This window comes from Carcharodon carcharias, chromosome 27, assembly GCF_017639515.1.
Source record: "Carcharodon carcharias isolate sCarCar2 chromosome 27, sCarCar2.pri, whole genome shotgun sequence".
In the NCBI taxonomy this organism is placed as follows: Eukaryota; Metazoa; Chordata; class Chondrichthyes; order Lamniformes; family Lamnidae; genus Carcharodon; species Carcharodon carcharias.
In genome coordinates, this window is record NC_054493.1 from 4467226 (window position 1) to 4493024 (window position 25799).

Sequence of the window (25799 nt, forward strand, 5' to 3'; positions counted from 1 at the left end):
CACAAGCACAGTTTGTGCTGGGACTCTCAGTCCTGTTATACTCCCAAAGTCAGTGCTGGGACACTCAGTCCTGTTATACACACACAGTCAGTGCTGGGACACTCCGTCCTGTTATACACACACAGTCAGTGCTGGGACACTCAGTACTGTTACACACACAGTCAGTGCTGGGACACTCAGTCCTGTTACACACACAGTCAGTGCTGGGACACTCAGTCCTGTTATACACACACAGTCAGTGCTGGGACTTCAGTCCTGTTATACACACACAGTCAGTGCTGGGACACTCATTCCTGTTATGCACCCACAGTCAGTGCTTGGACACTCAGTCCTTTATACAAACACACATTCGGTGCTGGGACACTCAGTCCTTTTATAAACACAGTCAGTGCTGGGACACTCAGTCCTGTTATATACACATAGTCATTGCAGAGACACTCAGTCCTGTTGCACACACACAGTCAGTGCTGGGGAACTCAATCCTGTTATAGACACACAGTCAGTGCTGGGTCACTCTGTCCTGTTATACACACACAGTCAGTGCTGGGGCACACAGTCCTCTCACACAAGCACAGTTTGTGCTGGGACTCTCAGTCCTGTTATACTCCCAAAGTCAGTGCTGGGACACTCAGTCCTGTTACACACACACAGTCAGTGCTGGGACACTCCGTCCTGTTATACACACACAGTCAGTGCTGGGACACTCAGTACTGTTACACACACAGTCAGTGCTGGGACACTCAGTCCTGTTACACACACAGTCAGTGCTGGGACACTCAGTCCTGTTATACACACACAGTCAGTGCTGGGACTTCAGTCCTGTTATACACACACAGTCAGTGCTGGGACACTCAGTCCTGTTATACACACAGAGTCAGTGCTGGGACAATCAGTCCTGTTATACACACACAGTTTGTGCTGGGACACTCAGTCCTGTTATACACACACATTCACAGTTGGGACACTCAGTCCTGTTGTACACACACAGTCAGTGCTGGGACACTGAGTCCTGTAATACAAACACAGTCACTGCTGGGACACTCAGTACTGTTACACACACACAGTCAGTGCTGGGACACTCATCCTGTTATACACACACAGTCAGTGCTGGGACACTCAGTCCTGTTATACACACACAGTCATGCTGGGACACTCAGTCCTCTTATAAAAACACACAGTCAGTGCTGGGACACTCAGTCCTGTTATATACACATAGTCATTGCAGAGACACTCAGTCCTGTTGCACACACACTGTCAGTGCTGGAGCACTCAATCCTGTTATAGACACACAGTCAGTGCTGTGTCACTCTGTCCTGTTATACACACACAGTCAGTGCTGGGGCACACAGTCCTGTCACACAAGCACCGTTTGTGCTGGGACACTCAGTCCTGTTATACTCCCAAAGTCAGTGCTGGGACACTCAGTCCTGTTACACACACACAGTCAGTGCTGGGACACTCCGTCCTGTTATACACACACAGTCAGTGCTGCGACACTCAGTCCTGTTACACACACAGTCAGTGCTGGGACACTCCGTCCTGTTATAAACACACAGTCAGTGCTGGGATACTCAGAACCTGTTATACACACAGTCAGTGCTGGGACACTCAGTCCTGTTACACAAACAGTCATTGCTGGGACTCTCCGTCCTGTTATACACACACAGTCAATGCTGGGACACTCAGTCCTGTTACACACACAGTCAGTGCTGGGACACTCAGTCCTGTTATACACACACAGTCAGTGCTGGGACTCTCTGTCCTTTTACACACACACAGTCAGTGCTGGGACACTCAGTCCAGTTATACACACACAGTCAGTGCTGGGACACTCAGTCCTGTTATACACACACAGTTAGTGCTGGGACACTCAGTCCTGTTATACAAACACAAAGTCAGTGCTGGGACACTCAGTCCTTTTATACAAACACACATTCGGTGTTGGGATACTCAGTCCTGTTATACACTCACAGTCAGTGCTAGGACACTCAGTCCTGTTATACCATCACATTCAGTGCTGGGACACTCAGTCCTGTTATACAGACACAGTCAGTGCAGGGACTCTCAGTCCTGTTATACAAACAAAGTCAGTGCTGGAACACTCAGTCCTGTTATACCATCACATTCAGTGCTGGGACACTCAGTCCTGTTATACACACACAGTCAGTGCTGGGATACTCAGTCCTGTTATACACACACAGTCAGTGCTGGGACACTCAGTCCTGTTATACACACACTGTCAGTGCTGGGACACTCATTCCTGTTATACACCCACAGTCAGTGCTTGGACACTCAGTCCTTTATACAAACACACAGTCGGTGCTGGGACACTCAGTCCTTTTATAAACACAGTCAGTGCTGGGACACTCAGTCCTGTTATATACACATAGTCATTGCAGAGACACTCAGTCCTGTTGCACACACACAGTCAGTGCTGGGGAACTCAATCCTGTTATAGACACACAGTCAGTGCTGGGTCACTCTGTCCTGTTATACACACACAGTCAGTGCTGGGGCACACAGTCCTCTCACACAAGCACAGTTTGTGCTGGGACACTCAGTCCTGTTATACTCCCAAAGTCAGTGCTGGGACACTCAGTCCTGTTACACACACACAGTCAGTGCTGGGACACTCCGTCCTGTTATACACACACAGTCAGTGCTGGGACACTCAGTACTGTTACACACACAGTCAGTGCTGGGACACTCAGTCCTGTTATACACACACAGTCAGTACTGGGACAATCAGTCCTGTTATACACACACAGTCAGTGCTGGGACACTCAGTCCTTTTACACACACACAGTCAGCGCTGGGACACTGAGTCCTGTTATACTCACAAAGTCAGTGCTGGGACACTCAGTCCTGTTATACAGACACTGTAGGTGGTGGGACACTCAGTCCAGTTATACACACACAGTCAGTGCTGGGACACTCAGTCCTGTTATACAAAAACAAATTCAGTGCGGGGACACTCAGTCCTTTTATACAAACATACATTCGGTGCTGTGATGCTCAGTCATGTTATACACACACAGTCAGTGCTGGGACACTCAGTCCTGTTATACCATCACATTCAGTGCTGGGACACTCAGTCCTGTAATACACCCACAGTCAGTGCAGGGACACTCAGTCTTGTTATACAAACAAAGTCAGTGCTGGGACACTCAGTCCTGTTATACACACAAATTCAGTGCTGGGACACTCAGTCCTGTTATACACACACAGTCAGTGCTGGGACACTCAGTCCTGTTATACACACACAGTCAGTGCTGGGACACTCAGTCCTGTTATACACACACAGTCAGTGCAGGGACACTCAGTCCTGTTATACAAACAAAGTCAGTGCTGCGACACTCAGTCCTGTTATACACCCACAGTCAGTGCTGGGACACTTTGTCCTGTTAAACACACACAGTCAGTGCTGGGACACTCAGTCCTGTTATACACACAAATTCAGTGCTGGGACACTCAGTCCTGTTATACACACACAGTCAGTGCTGGGATACTCAGTCCTGTTATACACACACAGTCAGTGCTGGGACACTCAGTCCTGTTATACACACACAGTCAGTGCTGGGACACTCATTCCTGTTATGCACCCACAGTCAGTGCTTGGACACTCAGTCCTTTATACAAACACACATTCGGTGCTGGGACACTCAGTCCTTTTATAAACACAGTCAGTGCTGGGACACTCAGTCCTGTTATATACACATAGTCATTGCAGAGACACTCAGTCCTGTTGCACACACACAGTCAGTGCTGGGGAACTCAATCCTGTTATAGACACACAGTCAGTGCTGGGTCACTCTGTCCTGTTATACACACACAGTCAGTGCTGGGGCACACAGTCCTCTCACACAAGCTCAGTTTGTGCTGGGACTCTCAGTCCTGTTATACTCCCAAAGTCAGTGCTGGGACACTCAGTCCTGTTACACACACACAGTCAGTGCTGGGACACTCCGTCCTGTTATACACACACAGTCAGTGCTGGGACACTCAGTCCAGTTATCCACACACAGTCAGTGCTGGGATACTCAGTCCTGTTACACAAACACAAAGTCGGTTTTGGGACACTCTGTCCTGTTATAAACACAGTCATTGCTGGGACACTCAGTCCTGTTATACACACACAGTCAGTGCTGGGACACTCAGTCCTGTTATATACACACAGTAAGTGCAGGGACACTCAGTCCTGTTATATACACACAGTCAGTGCAGAGACAATCAGACCTGTTATACGCACACACTCAGTGATGGGTCACTCTGTCCTGTTATACACACACAGTCAGTGCTGGGACACTCAGTCCTGTTACACACACACAGTCAGTGCTGGGACACTCAGTACTGTTATGCACAGACAGTCAGTGCTGGGACACTCAGTCCTTTTATACAAATATAGACACAGCTGGGATCCTCAATCCTTTTATACAGACATAATCACTGCTGGGACAAACAGTCCTGTTACACACACACACTCAGTGCTAAGAATCTCAGTACTGTTACACACAGACATTCAGTGCTGGGACACTCAGTCCTGTTATACACGCACAGTCAGTGCTGGGACACTCAGTCCTGTTATACAAACAAACAGTCAGTGCTGGGAATCTAGGTCCTGTTATACACACACAGTCAGTGCTGCGACACTCAGTCTTGTTACACACACAGTCAGTGCTGGGACACTAACTCCTTTTATACACACACAGTCGGTGCTGGTATACTCAGTCCTGTTATACTCATACAGTCAGTGCTGGGACACTCAGTCCTGTTATACACTCACATTAAGTGCTGGGACACTCAGTCCTGTTATACAAACACAGTCAGTTCTGGGACACTCAGTCCTGTTATACACACACTGTCACAGCTGGGACACTCAGTCCTGTTATACACAAACAGTCAGTGCTGGGACACTCAGTCCTGTTATACACACACAGTCAGTGCTGGGACACTCATTCCTGTTATGCACCCACAGTCAGTGCTTGGACACTCAGTCCTTTATACAAACACACATTCGGTGCTGGGACACTCAGTCCTTTTATAAACACAGTCAGTGCTGGGACACTCAGTCCTGTTATGTACACATAGTCATTGCAGAGACACTCAGTCCTGTTGCACACACACAGTCAGTGCTGGGGAACTCAATCCTGTTATAGACACACAGTCAGTGCTGGGTCACTCTGTCCTGTTATACACACACAGTCAGTGCTGGGGCACACAGTCCTCTCACACAAGCACAGTTTGTGCTGGGACTCTCAGTCCTGTTATACTCCCAAAGTCAGTGCTGGGACACTCAGTCCTGTTATACACACACAGTCAGTGCTGGGACACTCCGTCCTGTTATACACACAGAGTCAGTGCTGGGACACTCAGTACTGTTACACACACAGTCAGTGCTGGGACACTCAGTCCTGTTACACACACAGTCAGTGCTGGGACACTCAGTCCTGTTATACACACACAGTCAGTGCTGGGACACTCAGTCCTGTTATACACACACAGTCAGTGCTGGGACACTCAGTCCTGTTATACACACAGAGTCAGTGCTGGGACAATCAGTCCTGTTATACACACACAGTTTGTGCTGGGACACTCAGTCCTGTTATACACACACATTCACAGCTGGGACACTCAGTCCTGTTGTACACACACAGTCAGTGCTGGGACACTCAGTCCTGTAATACAAACACAGTCACTGCTGGGACACTCAGTACTGTTACACACACACAGTCAGTGCTGGGACACTCATCCTGTTATACACACACAGTCAGTGCTGGGACACTCAGTCCTGTTATACACACACAGTCATGCTGGGACACTCAGTCCTCTTATAAAAACACACAGTCAGTGCTGGGACACTCAGTCCTGTTATATACACATAGTCATTGCACAGACACTCAGTCCTGTTGCACACACACAGTCAGTGCTGGGGCACTCAATCCTGTTATAGACACACAGTCAGTGCTGTGTCACTCTGTCCTGTTATACACACACAGTCAGTGCTGGGGCACACAGTCCTGTCACACAAGCACCGTTTGTGCTGGGACACTCAGTCCTGTTATACTCCCAAAGTCAGTGCTGGGACACTCAGTCCTGTTACACACACACAGTCAGTGCTGGGACACTCCGTCCTGTTATACACACACAGTCAGTGCTGCGACACTCAGTCCTGTTACACACACAGTCAGTGCTGGGACACTCCGTCCTGTTATAAACACACAGTCAGTGCTGGGATACTCAGAACCTGTTATACACACAGTCAGTGCTGGGACACTCAGTCCTGTTACACAAACAGTCATTGCTGGGACTCTCCGTCCTGTTATACACACACAGTCAATGCTGGGACACTCAGTCCTGTTACACACACAGTCAGTGCTGGGACACTCAGTCCTGTTATACACACACAGTCAGTGCTGGGACTTTCTGTCCTCTTACACACACACAGTCAGTGCTGGGACACTCAGTCCAGTTATACACACACAGTCAGTGCTGGGACACTCAGTCCTGTTATACACACACAGTTAGTGCTGGGACACTCAGTCCTGTTATACAAACACAAAGTCAGTGCTGGGACACTCAGTCCTTTTATACAAACACACATTCGGTGTTGGGATACTCAGTCCTGTTATACACTCACAGTCAGTGCTAGGACACTCAGTCCTGTTATACCATCACATTCAGTGCTGGGACACTCAGTCCTGTTATACAGACACAGTCAGTGCAGGGACTCTCAGTCCTGTTATACAAACAAAGTCAGTGCTGGAACACTCAGTCCTGTTATACCATCACATTCAGTGCTGGGACACTCAGTCCTGTTATACACACACAGTCAGTGCTGGGATACTCAGTCCTGTTATACACACACAGTCAGTGCTGGGACACTCAGTCCTGTTATACACACACAGTCAGTGCTGGGACACTCATTCCTGTTATACACCCACAGTCAGTGCTTGGACACTCAGTCCTTTATACAAACACACAGTCGGTGCTGGGACACTCAGTCCTTTTATAAACACAGTCAGTGCTGGGACACTCAGTCCTGTTATATACACATAGTCATTGCAGAGACACTCAGTCCTGTTGCACACACACAGTCAGTGCTGGGGAACTCAATCCTGTTATAGACACACAGTCAGTGCTGGGTCACTCTGTCCTGTTATACACACACAGTCAGTGCTGGGGCACACAGTCCTCTCACACAAGCACAGTTTGTGCTGGGACACTCAGTCCTGTTATACTCCCAAAGTCAGTGCTGGGACACTCAGTCCTGTTACACACACACAGTCAGTGCTGGGACACTCCGTCCTGTTATACACACACAGTCAGTGCTGGGACACTCAGTACTGTTACACACACAGTCAGTGCTGGGACACTCAGTCCTGTTATACACACACAGTCAGTACTGGGACAATCAGTCCTGTTATACACACACAGTCAGTGCTGGGACACTCAGTCCTTTTACACACACACAGTCAGCGCTGGGACACTGAGTCCTGTTATACTCACAAAGTCAGTGCTGGGACACTCAGTCCTGTTATACAGACACTGTAGGTGGTGGGACACTCAGTCCAGTTATACACACACAGTCAGTGCTGGGACACTCAGTCCTGTTATACAAAAACAAATTCAGTGCGGGGACACTCAGTCCTTTTATACAAACACACATTCGGTGCTGTGATGCTCAGTCCTGTTATACACACACACAGTCAGTGCTGGGACAGTCAGTCCTGTTATACCATCACATTCAGTGCTGGGAAACTCAGTCCTGTAATACACCCACAGTCAGTGCAGGGACACTCAGACTTGTTATACAAACAAAGTCAGTGCTGGGACACTCAGTCCTGTTATACACACAAATTCAGTGCTGGGACACTCAGTCCTGTTATACACACACAGTCAGTGCTGGGACACTCAGTCCTGTTATACACACACAGTCAGTGCTGGGACACTCAGTCCTATTATACACACACAGTCAGTGCAGGGACACTCAGTCCTGTTATACAAACAAAGTCAGTGCTGCGACACTCAGTCCTGTTATACACCCACAGTCGGTGCTGGGACACTTTGTCCTGTTAAACACACACAGTCAGTGCTGGGACACTCAGTCCAGTTATCCACACAAATTCAGTGCTGGGACACTCAGTCCTGTTATACACACACAGTCAGTGCTGGGATACTCAGTCCTGTTATACACACACAGTCAGTGCTGGGACACTCAGTCCTGTTATACACACACAGTCAGTGCTGGGACACTCATTCCTGTTATGCACCCACAGTCAGTGCTTGGACACTCAGTCCTTTATACAAACACACATTCGGTGCTGGGACACTCAGTCCTTTTATAAACACAGTCAGTGCTGGGACACTCAGTCCTGTTATGTACACATAGTCATTGCAGAGACACTCAGTCCTGTTGCACACACACAGTCAGTGCTGGGGAACTCAATCCTGTTATAGACACACAGTCAGTGCTGGGTCACTCTGCCCTGTTATACACACACAGTCAGTGCTGGGGCACACAGTCCTCTCACACAAGCACAGTTTGTGCTGGGACACTCAGTCCTGTTATACTCCCAAAGTCAGTGCTGGGACACTCAGTCCTGTTACACACGCACAGTCAGTGCTGGGACACTCCGTCCTGTTATACACGCACAGTCAGTGCTGGGACACTCAGTACTGTTACACACACAGTCAGTGCTGGGACACTCAGTCCTGTTATACACACACAGTCAGTACTGGGACAATCAGTCCTGTTATACACACACAGTCAGTGCTGGGACACTCAGTCCTTTTACACACACACAGTCAGCGCTGGGACACTGAGTCCTGTTATACTCACAAAGTCAGTGCTGGGACACTCAGTCCTGTTATACAGACACTGTAGGTGGTGGGTCACTCAGTCCAGTTATACACACACAGTCAGTGCTGGGACACTCAGTCCTGTTATACAAAAACAAATTCAGTGCGGGGACACTCAGTCCTTTTATACAAACACACATTCGGTGCTGTGATGCTCAGTCCTGTTATACACACACACAGTCAGTGCTGGGACAGTCAGTCCTGTTATACCATCACATTCAGTGCTGGGAAACTCAGTCCTGTAATACACCCACAGTCAGTGCAGGGACACTCAGACTTGTTATACAAACAAAGTCAGTGCTGGGACACTCAGTCCTGTTATACACACAAATTCAGTGCTGGGACACTCAGTCCTGTTATACACACACAGTCAGTGCTGGGACACTCAGTCCTATTATACACACACAGTCAGTGCAGGGACACTCAGTCCTGTTATACAAACAAAGTCAGTGCTGCGACACTCAGTCCTGTTATACACCCACAGTCGGTGCTGGGACACTTTGTCCTGTTAAACACACACAGTCAGTGCTGGGACACTCAGTCCAGTTATCCACACAAATTCAGTGCTGGGACACTCAGTCCTGTTATACACACACAGTCAGTGCTGGGATACTCAGTCCTGTTATACACACACAGTCAGTGCTGGGACACTCAGTCCTGTTATACACACACAGTCAGTGCTGGGACACTCATTCCTGTTATGCACCCACAGTCAGTGCTTGGACACTCAGTCCTTTATACAAACACACATTCGGTGCTGGGACACTCAGTCCTTTTATAAACACAGTGCTGGGACACTCAGTCCTGTTATATACACATAGTCATTGCAGAGACACTCAGTCCTGTTGCACACACACAGTCAGTGCTGGGGAACTCAATCCTGTTATAGACACACAGTCAGTGCTGGGTCACTCTGTCCTGTTATACACACACAGTCAGTGCTGGGGCACACAGTCCTCTCACACAAGCTCAGTTTGTGCTGGGACTCTCAGTCCTGTTATACTCCCAAAGTCAGTGCTGGGACACTCAGTCCTGTTACACACACACAGTCAGTGCTGGGACACTCCGTCCTGTTATACACACACAGTCAGTGTTGGGACACTCAGTACTGTTACACACACAGTCAGTGCTGGGACACTCAGTCCAGTTATCCACACACAGTCAGTGCTGGGATACTCAGTCCTGTTACACAAACACAAAGTCGGTTTTGGGACACTCTGTCCTGTTATAAACACAGTCATTGCTGGGACACTCAGTCCTGTTATACACACACAGTCAGTGCTGGGACACTCAGTCCTGTTATATACACACAGTAAGTGCAGGGACACTCAGTCCTGTTATATACACACAGTCAGTGCAGAGACAATCAGTCCTATTATACGCACACACTCAGTGATGGGTCACTCTGTCCTGTTATACACACACAGTCAGTGCTGGGACACTCAGTCCTGTTTCACACACACAGTCAGTGCTGGGATACTCAGTACTGTTATGCGCAGACAGTCAGTGCTGGGACACTCAGTCCTTTTATACAAATATACACACAGCTGGGACCCTCAGTCTTTTTATACAGACATAATCATTGCTGGGACAAACAGTCCTGTTATACACACACAGTCAGTGCTAAGAATCTCAGTACTGTTACACACACACATTCAGTGCTGGGACACTCAGTCCTGTTATACACACACAGTCAGTGCTGGGACACTCAGTCCTGTTATACAAACAAACAGTCAGTGCTGGGAAACTAGGTCCTGTTATACACACACAGTCAGTGCTGCGACACTCAGTCTTGTTACACACACAGTCAGTGCTGGGACACTAACTCCTTTTATACACACACAGTCGGTGCTGGTATACTCAGTCCTGTTATACTCATACAGTCAGTGCTGGGACACTCAGTCCTGTTATACACTCACATTAAGTGCTGGGACACTCAGTCCTGTTATACAAACACAGTCAGTGCTGGGACACTCAGTCCTGTTATACACACACTGTCACAGCTGGGACACTCAGTCCTGTTATACACAAACAGTCAGTGCTGGGACACTCAGTCCTGTAATACAAACACAGTCAGTGCTGGGACACTCAGTACTGTTATCCACACACAGTCAGTGCTGGGACATTCATCCTGTTATACACACACAGTCAGTGCTGGGACACTCAGTCCTGTTATACACACACAGTCAGTGCTGGGACACTCAGTCCTGTTATAAAAACACACAGTCAGTGCTGGGACACTCAGTCCTGTTATATACACATAGTCATTGCAGAGACACTCAGTCCTGTTGCACACACACAGTCAGTGCTGGGTCACTCTGTCCTGTTATACACACACAGTCAGTGCTGGGTCACTCTGTCCTGTTATACACACACAGTCAGTGCTGGGGCACACAGTCCTGTCACACAAGCACAGTTTGTGCTGGGACACTCAGAACTGTTATGCACACACAGTCAGTGCAGGGACACTCAGTCCTGTTATACAAACAAAGTCAGTGTTGGGACACTCAGTCCTGTTATACCATCACATTCAGTGCTGGGAGACTCAGTCCTGTTTTACACACACAGTCAGTGCTGGGATACTCGGTCCTGTTATACAAACACACAGTCGGTGCTGGGACACTCAGTTCTTTTATAGACACAGTCAGTGCTGGGACACTCAGTCCTGTTATATACACATAGTCATTGCAGAGACACTCAGTCCTGTTGCACACTCACAGTCAGTGCTGGGGCACTCAATCCTGTTATAGACACACAGTCAGTGCTGCGTCACTCTGTCCTGTTATACTCACACAGTCAGTGCTGGGACACACAGTCCTGTCACACAAGCACAGTTTGTGCTGGGACACTCAGTCCTGTTATACTCCCAAAGTCAGTGCTGGGACACTCAGTCCTGTTACACCCACACATTCAGTGCTGGGACACTCCGTCCTGTTATACACACACAGTCAGTGCTGGGACACTCAGTCCTGTTACACACACAGTCAGTGCTGGGACACTCAGTCCTGTTACACACACAGTCAGTGCTGGGACACTCAGTCCTGTTATACACACACAGTCAGTGCTGGGACACTCAGTCCTGTTATACACACACAGTCAGTGCTGGGTCACTCAGTCCTGTTATACACACACAGTCAGTGCTGGGACACTCAGTCCTGTTATACACACACAGTCAGTGCTGGGACACACAGTCCTGTTATACACACTCACTGAGTCCTGTTATACACACATGATCAGTGCTGGGACACTCAGTCCTGTTACACACTAACTTTCCGTGCTGGGACACTCAGTCCTGTTATACACACACAGTCAGTGCTGGGTCACTCTGTCCTGTTATATACACACAGTCAGAGCTGGGACACACAGTGCTGTAATACACACACAGTCAGTGCTGGTACGCTCAGTCCAGTCACACACAGTCAGTGCTGGGACACACAATCCTGTTATAAACACCCACTGAGTCCTGTTATACACACATGATCAGTGCTGGGACACTCAGTCCTGTTACACACTAACTTTCAGTGCTGGGACACTCAGTCCTGTTATAACCACACAGTCAGTGCTGGGACAATCAGTCCTGTTATACACATAGTCAATGCTGGGACTCTCAGTCCTGTTATAAACACAGTCACTGCTGGGACAGTAAGTCCTGTTATACACGCTCAGTCAGTTCGGGGTCACTCAGTCTTGTTATACACACACAGTCAGTGTTTGTACTCTCAATCCTGTTATACACACACAGTAAGTGCTGGGAAACTCAGTCCTGTTATACACACACAGTCAGTGCTGGGACAATCAGTCCAGTCACACACAAACAGTCAGTGCTGTTATACTCAGTCCTTTTATACACACACAGTCATTGCTGGGTCACTGAGTCCGCTTATAGACACACAGTCGGTGCTGGGATATTCAGTCCTGTTGTACACACACAGTCAGTGCTGGGACACTCAGTCCTGATACATACACACAGTCAGTGCTGGGACACTCAGTCCTGTTATACACACACAGTCAGTGCTGGGACACTCAGTCCTGTTATACACACACAGTCAGTGCTGGGACACTCAGTACTGTTATTTACAGATTCAGTGCTGGGACACTCAGTCCTGTTAAACACACACTGTCAGTGCTGGGACACTCAGTCCTGTTATATACACACAGTCAGTGCTGGGACTCTCAGTCGTGTTATACACACACAGCCAGTGCTGAGACACTCTGTCCTGTAATACACACAGTCAGTGCTGGGACACTCAATCCTGTCACACACACACAGTCAGTGGTGGGAACCTCAGTCCTGTTATACACACTCAGTCAGTGCTGGGACACTCAGTCCTGTTTTATGCACACAGTCAGTGCTGCGAAACTCAGTCCTGTTATACACACACAGTCAGTGCTGGGGCACTCAGGCCTGTCACACACACACAGTCAGTGCTGGGACACTCAGTCCTGTTATACCATCACATTCAGTGCTGGGTCACTCAGTCCTGTTATAAACACACAGTCAGTGCAGGGACACTCAGTCCTGTTATACAAACAAAGTCAGTGCTGGGACACTCCGTCCTGTTATACACACAAAGTCAGTGCTGGGACACTCAGTCCTGTTATACACACACAGTCAGTGCAGCGACACTCAGTCCTGTTATACAAACAAAGACAGTGATGGGACACTCTGTCCTGTTATACACCCACAGTCAGTGCTGGGACACTCAGTCTTGTTATACACACACAGTCAGTGCTGGGACACTCAGTCCTGTTATACACACACAGTCAGTGCTGGGACTCTCAGTCCTGTTATACACATACGATCAGTGCTGGAACACTCAGTCCTGTCATAGGCACACAGTTCAGTGCTGGGACACTCAGTCCTGTTATACACAGACAGTCAGTGCTGGGACACAATTTCCTGTTATACACACTCAGTCAGGTCTGGGTCACTCAGTCTTCTTATACACACACAGTCAGTGCTTGTACACACAGTCCTGTTATACACACACAGTAAGTGCTGGGACACTCAGTCCTGTTATACAAACACAGAGCGTTCTGGGTCTCTCAGTCCTGTTATACACACACAGTAAGTGCTGGGACACTCAGTCCTGTTATACACACTCTGTCAGTGCTGGGACAATCAGTCCTGTAACACACAAACAGTCAGTGCTGGGATACTCAGTCCTTTTATACACAAACAGTCAGTGCTGGGTCACTCAGTCCTGTTATACGCACACAGTCAGTGCTGGGACACTCAGTCCAGTTATACACAAACAGTCAGTGCTGGATCACTCAGTCCTGTTATACACACACAGTCAGTGCTGGAGCACTCAGTCCTGTTATACACACACACTCAGTCCTGTTACACACACATTGTCAGTGCTGGGAAACTCAGTACTGTTATACACACACTCAGTACTGTTATACACACACATTCAGTGCTGGGAAACTTAGTCCTGTTATACACACACAGGCAGGGCTGGGACATTCAGTCCTGTTATGCACACACAGTCAGTGCTGGGACACTCAGTCCTGTTACACACACACAGTCAGTGCTGGGACACTCAGTACTGTTATACACACACAGTCAGTGCTGGGACACTCAGTCCTGTTATACACACACAGTCAGTCTGGGACACTCAGTCCTGTTAAACACACAGTCAGTGCTGGGACACTCAGTCCTTTTATACGCACACAGTCAGTGCTGGGTCACTCAGTCCTGTTATACACACACAGTCAGTGCTTGGATACTCAGTCCTGTTGTACACACACAGTCAGTGCTGGGTCACTCAGTCCTGTTATACACACACAGTCAGTGCTTGGATACTCAGTCCTGTTATACACACACATTCAGTGCTTGTACACTCAGTCCTGTTATACACAAACAGTCAGTGTTGGGACACTCAGTCCTTTTATACACACACAGTCAGTGCTGGGTAACTCAGTCCTGGTATACACACACAGTCAGTGCTGGGATAATCAGTCCTGTTACAGACACACAATCAGTGCTGGGACACTCAGTCCTGTTATACACACACACTCAGCCCTTTTATATACACATGATCCGTTCTTGGACACTCAGTCCTGTTACACACACATTGTCAGTGTTGGGAATCTCAGTACTGTTATACACACACACTCAGTACTGTTAGACACCCATTCAGTGCTGCGAATCTTAGTCCTGTTATACACACACAGGCAGGGCTGGGACATTCAGTCCTGTTATACACACACAGTCAGTGCTGGGACACTCAGTCCTGTTACACACACACAGTCAGTGCTGGGACACTCAGTCCTGTTACACAGACGGTCAGGGCTGTTACCCTTAGATTTGTTATACACACAGAGTCAGTGCTGGGACACTCAGATCTGTTATACACACACAGTGCAGGTACACTCAGTCCTGTTATACACACACAGTCAGTGCTGCAACACTCAGTCCTGTTATATACACACAGTCAGTGCTGGGACACTCAGTCCTGTTATACACACACAGTCAGTGCTGGGGCACTCAGTCCTGTTATACACACACTGTCAGTGCTGTGACACTCAGTCCTGTTATTTACACACAGTCAGTGCTGGGAAACTCAGTCCTGTTATACCTACACAGTCAGTGCTGGGACACTCTGTCCTGTTCTACCCCCAGTCAGTGCTGGGTCACTCAGTCTTGTTATACACACACAGTCAGTGTTTGTAGACTCAGTCCTGTTATACACAAACAGTCATTGCTGGGACACTCAGTCCTTTTATACACACACAGTCAGTGCTGGGTCACTCAGTCCTGGTATACACACACAGTCAGTGCTGGGATACTCAGTCCTGTTACACACACACAGTCAGTGCTTGGACACTCAGTCCTGCTATACGCACACACTCAGCCCTTTTATATACACATGATCAGTGCTTGGACACTAAGTCCTGTTATACACACACAGTCAGTGCTGGAACACTCAGTCCTGTTACACACACACACTCAGTCCTGTTACACACACATTGTCAGTGCTGGGAAACTCAGTACTGTTATACACACACACTCAGTACTGTTATACACACACATTCAGTGCTGGGAAACTTAGTCCTGTTATACCCACACAGGCAGGGTTGGGATATTCCGATCTGTTATACACACACAGTCAGTGCTGGGACACTCTGTCCTGTTATACACACACAGTCAGTGCAGGGACACTCAACCCTGTTATACACACACAGTCAGTGCTGGGACACTCAGTCCTGTGATACAAACGAAGTCAGTGGTGGGATACTCAGTCCTGTTACACACACACAGTCAGTGCTGGGACACTCAGTCCTGTTATGCAAACACACAGTCAGTGCTGGGACACTCAGTCCTGTTATACACACACAGTCTGTGCTGGGACACTCAGTCCTGTTAAACACACACAGTCAGTGCTGGACACTCAGTCCTGTTATACACACACAGTCAGTGCTGGGACACTCAGTCCTGTTATACACACACAGTCAGTGCTGGGACACTCAGTCCTGTTATGCAAACACACAGTCAGTGCTGGGACACTCAGTCCTGTTATACACACACAGTCAGTGCATAGACACTCAGTCCTGTTATACACACAGTCAGTGCTGGGACATTGAGTCCTGTTATACATCACAGTCAGTGCTGGGACAATCAGTCCTGTTATACATCCGCTGTCAGTGCTGGGACACTCAGTCCTGTTATATAGACACAGTCAGTGCTGGGACACTCTATCCTGTTATACACACACAGTCAGTGCTGGGATACTCAGTCCAGTTATACACACACAGTCAGTGCTGGGACAATGAGTCCAGTGACACACAAACAGTCAGTGCTTGGACACTCAGTCCTTTTATACACACACAGTCAGTGCAAGGACACTCAGTCCTGTTATACACACACAGTCAGTGCTGCGACACTCAGTCCTGATATATACTCACAGTCTGTGCTGGGACACTCAGACCTGTTATACACACACAGTCAGTGCTGGGACACTCAGTACTGTTATACACACACAGTCAATGCTGGGTCACTCAGTCCTGTGATACACACACAGTCTGTCTGGAACACTCAGTCCTGTTATACACACTCTGTCATTGCTGGGACACTCAGTCCTGTTATATACACACAGTCAGTGCTGGGACACTGTGTCCTGTTATACACACACAGTCCGTGCAGAGACACTCTGTCCTGTTATACACACAGTCAGTGCTGGGACTCTCAGTCCTGTTATACACATACATTCAGTGCTGGAACACTCAGTCCTGTTATAGACACACAGTCAGTGCCGGGACACTCAGTCCTGTTATAGACAAACAGTCAGTGCTGGGACACAACGTCCTGTTATACACACTCAGTCAATTCTGGGTCACTCAGTCTTGTTATACACACACAGTCAGTGCTTGTACACACAGTCCTGTTATACTCACACAGTAAGTGCTGAACACTCAGTCCTGTTATACACACACAGAGTGTTCTGGGTCTCTCAGTCCTCTTATACACACACAGTAAGTGCTGGGACACTCTGTCCTGTTATACACACACTGTCAGTGCTGGGACAATCAGTCCTGTAACACACAAACAGTCAGTGCTGGGACACTCAGTCCTTTTATACACAAACAGTCAGTGCTGGGTCACTCAGTCCTGTTATACACACACAGTCAGTGCTGGGACACTCAGTCCAGTTATACACACACAGTCAGTGCTGGATCACTCAGTCCTGTTATACACACAAAGTCAGTGCTGGTTCACTCAGTCCTGTTATACACACACACTCAGTCCTGTTACACACACATTGTCAGTGCTGGGAAACTCAGTACTGCTTTACACACACTCAGTACTGTTACACACACACAGTCAGTGCTGGGACACTCAGTCCTGATATACCCACACAGTCAGTGCTGGGACACTCTGTCCTGTTATACCCCCAGTCAGTGCTGGGTCTCTCAGTCCTGTTATACACACACATTCAGTGCTTGTACACTCAGTCCTGTTATACACAAACAGTCAGTGTTGGGACACTCAGTCCTTTTATACACACACAGTCAGTGCTGGGTAACTCAGTCCTGGTATACACACACAGTCAGTGCTGGGACACTCTGTCCTGTTATACACACAAAGTCAGTGCTGGTTCACTCAGTCCTGTTATACACACACACTCAGTCCTGTTACACACACATTGTCAGTGCTGGGAAACTCAGTACTGCTTTACACACACTCAGTACTGTTACACACACACAGTCAGTGCTGGGACACTCAGTCCTGATATACCCACACAGTCAGTGCTGGGACAATCTGTCCTGTTATACCCCCAGTCAGTGCTGGGTCTCTCAGTCCTGTTATACACACACATTCAGTGCTTGTACACTCAGTCCTGTTATACACAAACAGTGTTGGGACACTCAGTCCTTTTATACACACACAGTCAGTGCTGGGTAACTCATTCCTGGTATACACACACAGTCAGTGCTGGGACACTCAGTCCTGTTATACAGACACACTCAGCCCTTTTATATACACATGATCCGTTCTTGGACACTCAGTCCTGTTACACACACATTGTCAGTGTTGGGAATCTCAGTACTGTTATACACACACACTCAGTACTGTTAGACACCCATTCAGTGCTGTGAATCTTAGTCCTGTTATACACACACAGGCAGGGCTAGGACATTCAGTCCTGTTATACACACACAGTCAGTGCTGGGACACTCAGTCCTGTTACACACACACAGTCAGTGCTGGGACACTCAGTCCTGTTACACAGACGGTCAGGGCTGTTACCCTTAGATTTGTTATACACACAGAGTCAGTGCTGGGACACTCAGATCTGTTATACACACACAGTCAGTGCAGGTACACTCAGTCCTGTTATACACACACAGTCAGTGCTGCAACACTCAGTCCTGTTATATACACACAGTCAGTGCTGGGACACTCAGTCCTGTTATACACACACAGTCAGTGCTGGGGCACTCAGTCCTGTTATACACACACTGTCAGTGCTGTGACACTCAGTCCTGTTATTTACACACAGTCAGTGCTGGGAAACTCAGTCCTGTTATACCTACACAGTCAGTGCTGGGACACTCTGTCCTGTTCTACCCCCAGTCAGTGCTGGGTCACTCAGTCTTGTTATACACACACAGTCAGTGTTTGTAGACTCAGTCCTGTTATACACAAACAGTCATTGCTGGGACACTCAGTCCTTTTATACACACACAGTCAGTGCTGGGTCACTCAGTCCTGGTATACACACACAGTCAGTGCTGGGATACTCAGTCCTGTTACACACACACAGTCAGTGCTTGGACACTCAGTCCTGCTATACGCACACACTCAGCCCTTTTATATACACATGATCAGTGCTTGGACACTAAGTCCTGTTATACACACACAGTCAGTGCTGGAACACTCAGTCCTGTTACACACACAAAGTCATTGCTGGAACACTCAGTCCTGTTATACACACACACTCAGTCCTGTTACACACACATTGTCAGTGCTGGGAAACTCAGTACTGTTATACACACACACTCAGTACTGTTATACACACACATTCAGTGCTGGGAAACTTAGTCCTGTTATACCCACACAGGCAGGGCTGGGATATTCCGATCTGTTATACACACACAGTCAGTGCTGGGACACTCTGTCCTGTTATACACACACAGTCAGTGCTGGGACACTCAGTCCTGTTATACACACACAGTCAGTGCTGGGACACTCAGTCCTGTTATACACACACAGTCAGTGCTGGGACACTCAGTCCTGTTATACACACACAGTCAGTGCTGGGACACTCAGTCCTGTTATACACACACAGTCAGTGCTGGGACACTCAGTCCTGTTATACACACACAGTCAGTGCTGGGACACTCAGTCCTGTTATACACACACAGTCAGTGCTGGGACACTCAGTCCTGTTATACACACACAGTCAGTGCTGGGACACTCAGTCCTGTTATACACACACAGTCAGTGCTGGACACTCAGTCCTGTTATACACACACAGTCAGTGCTGGGACACTCAGTCCTGTTATACACACACAGTCAGTGCTGGGACACTCAGTCCTGTTATACACACACAGTCAGTGCTGGGACACTCAGTCCTGTTATACACACACAGTCAGTGCTGGGACACTCAGTCCTGTTATACACACACAGTCAGTGCTGGGACACTCAGTCCTGTTATACACACACAGTCAGTGCTGGGACACTCAGTCCTGTTATACACACACAGTCAGTGCTGGGACACTCAGTCCTGTTATACACACACAGTCAGTGCTGGGACACTCAGTCCTGTTATACACACACAGTCAGTGCTGGGACACTCAGTCCTGTTATACACACACAGTCAGTGCTGGGACACTCAGTCCTGTTATACACACACAGTCAGTGCTGGGACACTCAGTCCTGTTATACACACACAGTCAGTGCTGGGACACTCAGTCCTGTTATACACACACAGTCAGTGCTGGGACACTCAGTCCTGTTATACACACACAGTCAGTGCTGGGACACTCAGTCCTGTTATACACACACAGTCAGTGCTGGGACACTCAGTCCTGTTATACACACACAGTCAGTGCTGGGACACTCAGTCCTGTTATACACACACAGTCAGTGCTGGGACACTCAGTCCTGTTATACACACACAGTCAGTGCTGGGACACTCAGTCCTGTTATATACACACAGTCAGTGCTGGGACACTCAGTCCTGTTATACACACACAGTCAGTGCAGAGACACTCTGTCCTGTTATACACACAGTCAGTGCTGGGACTCTCAGTCCTGTTGTACACATACATTCAGTGCTGGAACACTCAGTCCTGTTATAGACACACAGTCAGTGCTGGGACACTCAGTCCTGTTATAGACAAACAGTCAGTGCTGGGACACAACGTCCTGTTATACACACTCAGTCAATTCTGGGTCACTCAGTCTTGTTATACACACACAGTCAGTGCTTGTACACACAGTCCTGTTATACTCACACAGTAAGTGCTGAACACTCAGTCCTGTTATACACACACAGAGCGTTCTGGGTCTCTCAGTCCTGTTATACACACACAGTAAGTGCTGGGACACTCTGTCCTGTTATACACACACTGTCAGTGCTGGGACAATCAGTCCTGTAACACACAAACAGTCAGTGCTGGGACACTCAGTCCTTTTATACACAGTCAGTGCTGGGTCACTCAGTCCTGTTATACACACACAGTCAGTGCTGGGACACTCAGTCCTGTTATACACACACAGTCAGTGCTGGATCACTCAGTCCTGTTATACACACAAAGTCAGTGCTGGTTCACTCAGTCCTGTTATACACACACACTCAGTCCTGTTACACACACATTGTCAGTTTTGGGAAACTCAGTACTGCTTTACACACACTCAGTACTGTTACACACACACATTCAGTGCTGGGAAATTTAGTCCTGTTATACACACTCAGGCAGGGCTGGGACATTCAGTCCTGTTATACACACACAGTCAGTTTTGGCACACTCAGTCCTGTTACACACACAGAGTCAGTGCTGGGACACTCAGTCATGTTATACACACACAGTCAGTGCTGGTACACTCAGTCCAGTGATACACACACAGTCAGTGCTGCGACACTCAGTCCTGTTATATACACACACTCAGGGCTGGGACACTCAGTCCTGTTATACACACACAGTCAGTGCTTGGGCTCTCAGTTCTCTTATACACACACTGTCAGTGCTGTGACACTCAGTCCTGTTATTTACACACAGTCAGTGCTGGGACTTTCAGTCCTGTTATACCCCCCGTCAGTGCTGGGACTCTCAGTCCTGTTATACACACACATTCAGTGCTGGGACACTCAGTTCTGTTATACACACACAATCAGTGCTGGGACACTAAGTCCTGTTATACACACTCAGTCAGTTCTGGGTCACTCAGTCTTGTTATACACACACAGTCAGTGCTTGTACACTCAGTCCTGTTATACACAAACAGTCAGTGCTGGGACACTCAGTCCTTTTATACACACACAGTCAGTGCTTGGACACTCAGTCCTGTTATACACACAAAGTCAGTGCTGGAACACTCGGTCCTGTTACACACACACAGTCATTGCTGGAACACTCAGTCCTGTTGTACACACACACTCAGTCCTGTTACACACACATGGTCAGTGCTTGGAAACTCAGGACTTTTATACACACACACTCAGTACTGTTATACACACACATTCAGTGCTGGGAAACTTAGTCCTGTTATACCCACACAGGCAGGGCTGGGATATTCCGATCTGTTATACACACACAGTCAGTGCTGGGACACTCTGTCCTGTTATACACACACAGTCAGTGCAGGGACACTCAGTCCTGTTATACAAACGTTGTCAGTGCTGGGACACTCAGTCCTGTTATATACACACAGTCAGTGCTGGGACACTCAGTCCTGTTATACACACACAGTCAGTGCTGGGACACTCTGTCCTGTTATACGCACAGTCAGTGCTGGGACTCTCAGTCCTGTTATACACACACATTCAGTGCTGGTACTTTCAGTCCTGTTATACACAAACATTCAGTGCTGGGACACTCAGTCCTGTTATACACACTCAGTCAGTTCTGGGTCACTCAGTCTTGTTATACACACAAAGTCAGTGCTTGTACACTCAGTCCTGTTATACACACACAGTAAGTGCTGGGACAATCAGTCCTGTTATACACACACAGAGAGTCCTGGGACACTCAGTCCTGTTATACACACACAGTAAGTGCTGGGACACTCAGTCCTGTTATACACACACCGTCAGTGCTGGGACAATCAGTCCAGTGACACACAAAGAGTCAGTGCTGTCACCCTCAGTCCTTTTATACACACACAGTCAGTGCTGGGTCACTCAGTCCTGTTATACACACACAGTTGGTGCTGGGATACTCAGTCCTGTTGTACACACACAGTCAGTGCTGGGACAGTCAGTACTGTTATACACACACAGTCAGTGCTGCGACACTCAGTCCTGATGTATACTCACAGTCAGTGCTGGGACACTCAGTCCTGTTAATAACACACAGTCAGTGCTGGGACACTCAGTCCTGTTATACACAGATTCTGTGCTGGGACACTCAGTCCTGTTATACACACACTGTCATTGCTGGGACACTCAGTCTTGTTATATACACACAGTCAGTGCTGGGACACTCAGTCCTGTTATACACACACAGTCAGTGCTGGGACACTCAGTCCTGTTATAAACACACAGTCAGTGCTGGGACACTCAGTCCTGTTATACACACACAGTCAGTGCTGGGACACTCAGTCCTGTTATCACACACAGTCAGTGCTGGGACACTCAGTCCTGTTATACACACACAGTCAGTGCTGGACACTCAGTCCTGTTATACACACACAGTCAGTGCTGGGACACTCAGTCCTGTTATACACACACAGTCAGTGCTGGGACACTCAGTCCTGTTATACACACACAGTCAGTGCTGGGACACTCAGTCTGTTACACACACACAGTCAGTGCTGGGACTCTCAGTCATGTTACACGCACAGTCAGTGCTGGAACACTCAGTCCTGTTAAACACACACAGTCAGTGCTGGGACACTCAGTCCTGTTATACACACACAGTCAGTGCTGGGACACTCAGTCCTGTTAAACACAATCAGTTCTTTTATACACAAACAGTCAGTGCTGGGTCACTCAGTCCTGTTATACACACACAGTCAGTGCTGGGACACTCAGTCCAATAATACACACACAGTCCGTGCTGGATCACTCAGTCCTGTTATACACAAACAGTCAGTGCTGGAGCACTCAGTCCTGTTATACAAACACACTCAGTCCTGTTACACTCACATTGTCAGTGCTGGGAAACTCAGTACTGTTACACACAAACTCAGTCCTGTTATACACAAACAGTCAGTGCTGGGAAACTCAGTCCTGCTATACACACACACTCTGTACTGTTATACACACATAGTCAGTGCTGGGAAACTCTGTCCTGTGATACACACACACTCAGTCCTGTTACACACACATTGTCAGTTTTGGGAAACTCAGTACTGCTTTACACACACTAAGTACTGTTACACACACACATTCAGTGCTGGGAAATTTAGTCCTGTTATACACACACATGCAGTGCTGGGACACTCAGTCCTGTTATACACACACAGTCAGTGCTGGGACACTCAGTCCTGTTACACACACAGTCAGTGCTGGGACACTCAGTCCTGTTATACACACACAGTCAGTGCTGGGACACTCAGTCCAGTTATACACACACAGTCAGTGCTGGGACACTCAGTCCTGTTATACACACACAGTCAGTGCTGGGACACTCAGTCCTGTTATACACACACAGTCAGTGCTGGGACACTCAGTCCTCTTATACACACACAGTCAGTGCTGGGACACTCAGTCCTGTTATATACACACAGTCAGTGCCGGGACTTTCAGTCCTGTTATACACACACAGTCAGTGCTGGGACACTCAGTCCTGTTATACACACACAGTCAGTGCTGGGATACTCAGTCCTGTTATACACACACAGTCAGTGCTGGGACACTCAGTCCTGTTATACACACACAGTCAGTGCTGGGACACTCAGTCCTGTTATACAAACACAAAGTCGGTGCTGGGATACTCAGTCCTGTTATACACACCCAGTCAGTGCTGGGACACTCAGTCCTGTTATGCAAACACACAGTCAGTGCTGGGACAGTAACTCCTGTTATACACACATAGTTTGTGCTGGGACACACAGTCCTGTTAAACACACACAGTCAGTGCTGGACACTCAGTCCTGTTATATACACACAGTCAGTGCTGGGACACTCAGTCCTGTTATACACATACAGTCTGTGCTGGGACACTCAGTCCTGTTATAAACACCAAGTCAGTGCTGGGACACTCAGTCCTGTTATACACACAGTAATTGCTGGGACACTCAGTCCGGTTATACATACACAGTCAGTGCTGGGACACTCAGTCCTGTCACACACGCACAGTTTGTGATGCGACACTCAGTCCTGTTATAAACACCAAGTCAGTGCCTGGACACTCAGTCCTGTTATACACGCACAGTCAGTGCTGGGACACTCAGTCCTGTTATACACACACAGTCAGTGCTGGGACACTCAGTCCGTTTAGACACACAGTCAGTGCTGGGACACTCAGTCCTGTTATACACACACAGTCAGTGCTGGGACACTCAGTCCTGTTATACACACACAGTCAGTGCTGGGACACTCAGTCCTGTTAAACACACACAGTCAGTGCTGGGACACTCAGTCCTGTTATACACACACAGTCAGTGCTGGGACACTCAGTCCTGTTACACACACAGTCAGGGCCTGGACACTCAGTCCTGTAACACACACACAGTCAGTGCTGGGACACTCAGTCCTGTTATACACACACAGTCAGTGCAGGGACACTCAGTCCTGTTATACACACATAGTCAGTGCTGGGTGACTAAGACCTTTTGTACACACACAGTCAGTGCTGCGACAATCAGAGCTGTTACACACACACAGTCAGTGCTGGGACACTAAGTTCTATTATACACAAACAGTCAGTGCTGGGACACTCAGTCCAGTTATACATACACAGTCAGTGCTGGGACACTCAGTCCTGTTATACACACACAGTCAGTGCTGGGACACTCAATCCTGTTATACACACACAGTCAGTGCTGGGACACTCAGTCCTGTTTTAAACACACAGTCAGTGCTGGGACACTCAGTCCTGTTATAAAGACACAGTCAGTGCTGGGACACTCAGTCCTGTTGCACACACACAGTCAGTGCTGGGACACTCAGTCCTGTTATACACACACTCTCAGCCCTTTTATATACACATGATCAGTGCTTGGACACTCAGTCCTGTTATACACACACAGTCAGTGCTGGAACACTCAGACCTGTTACACACACACAGTCATTGCTGGAACACTCAGTCCTGTTATACACACA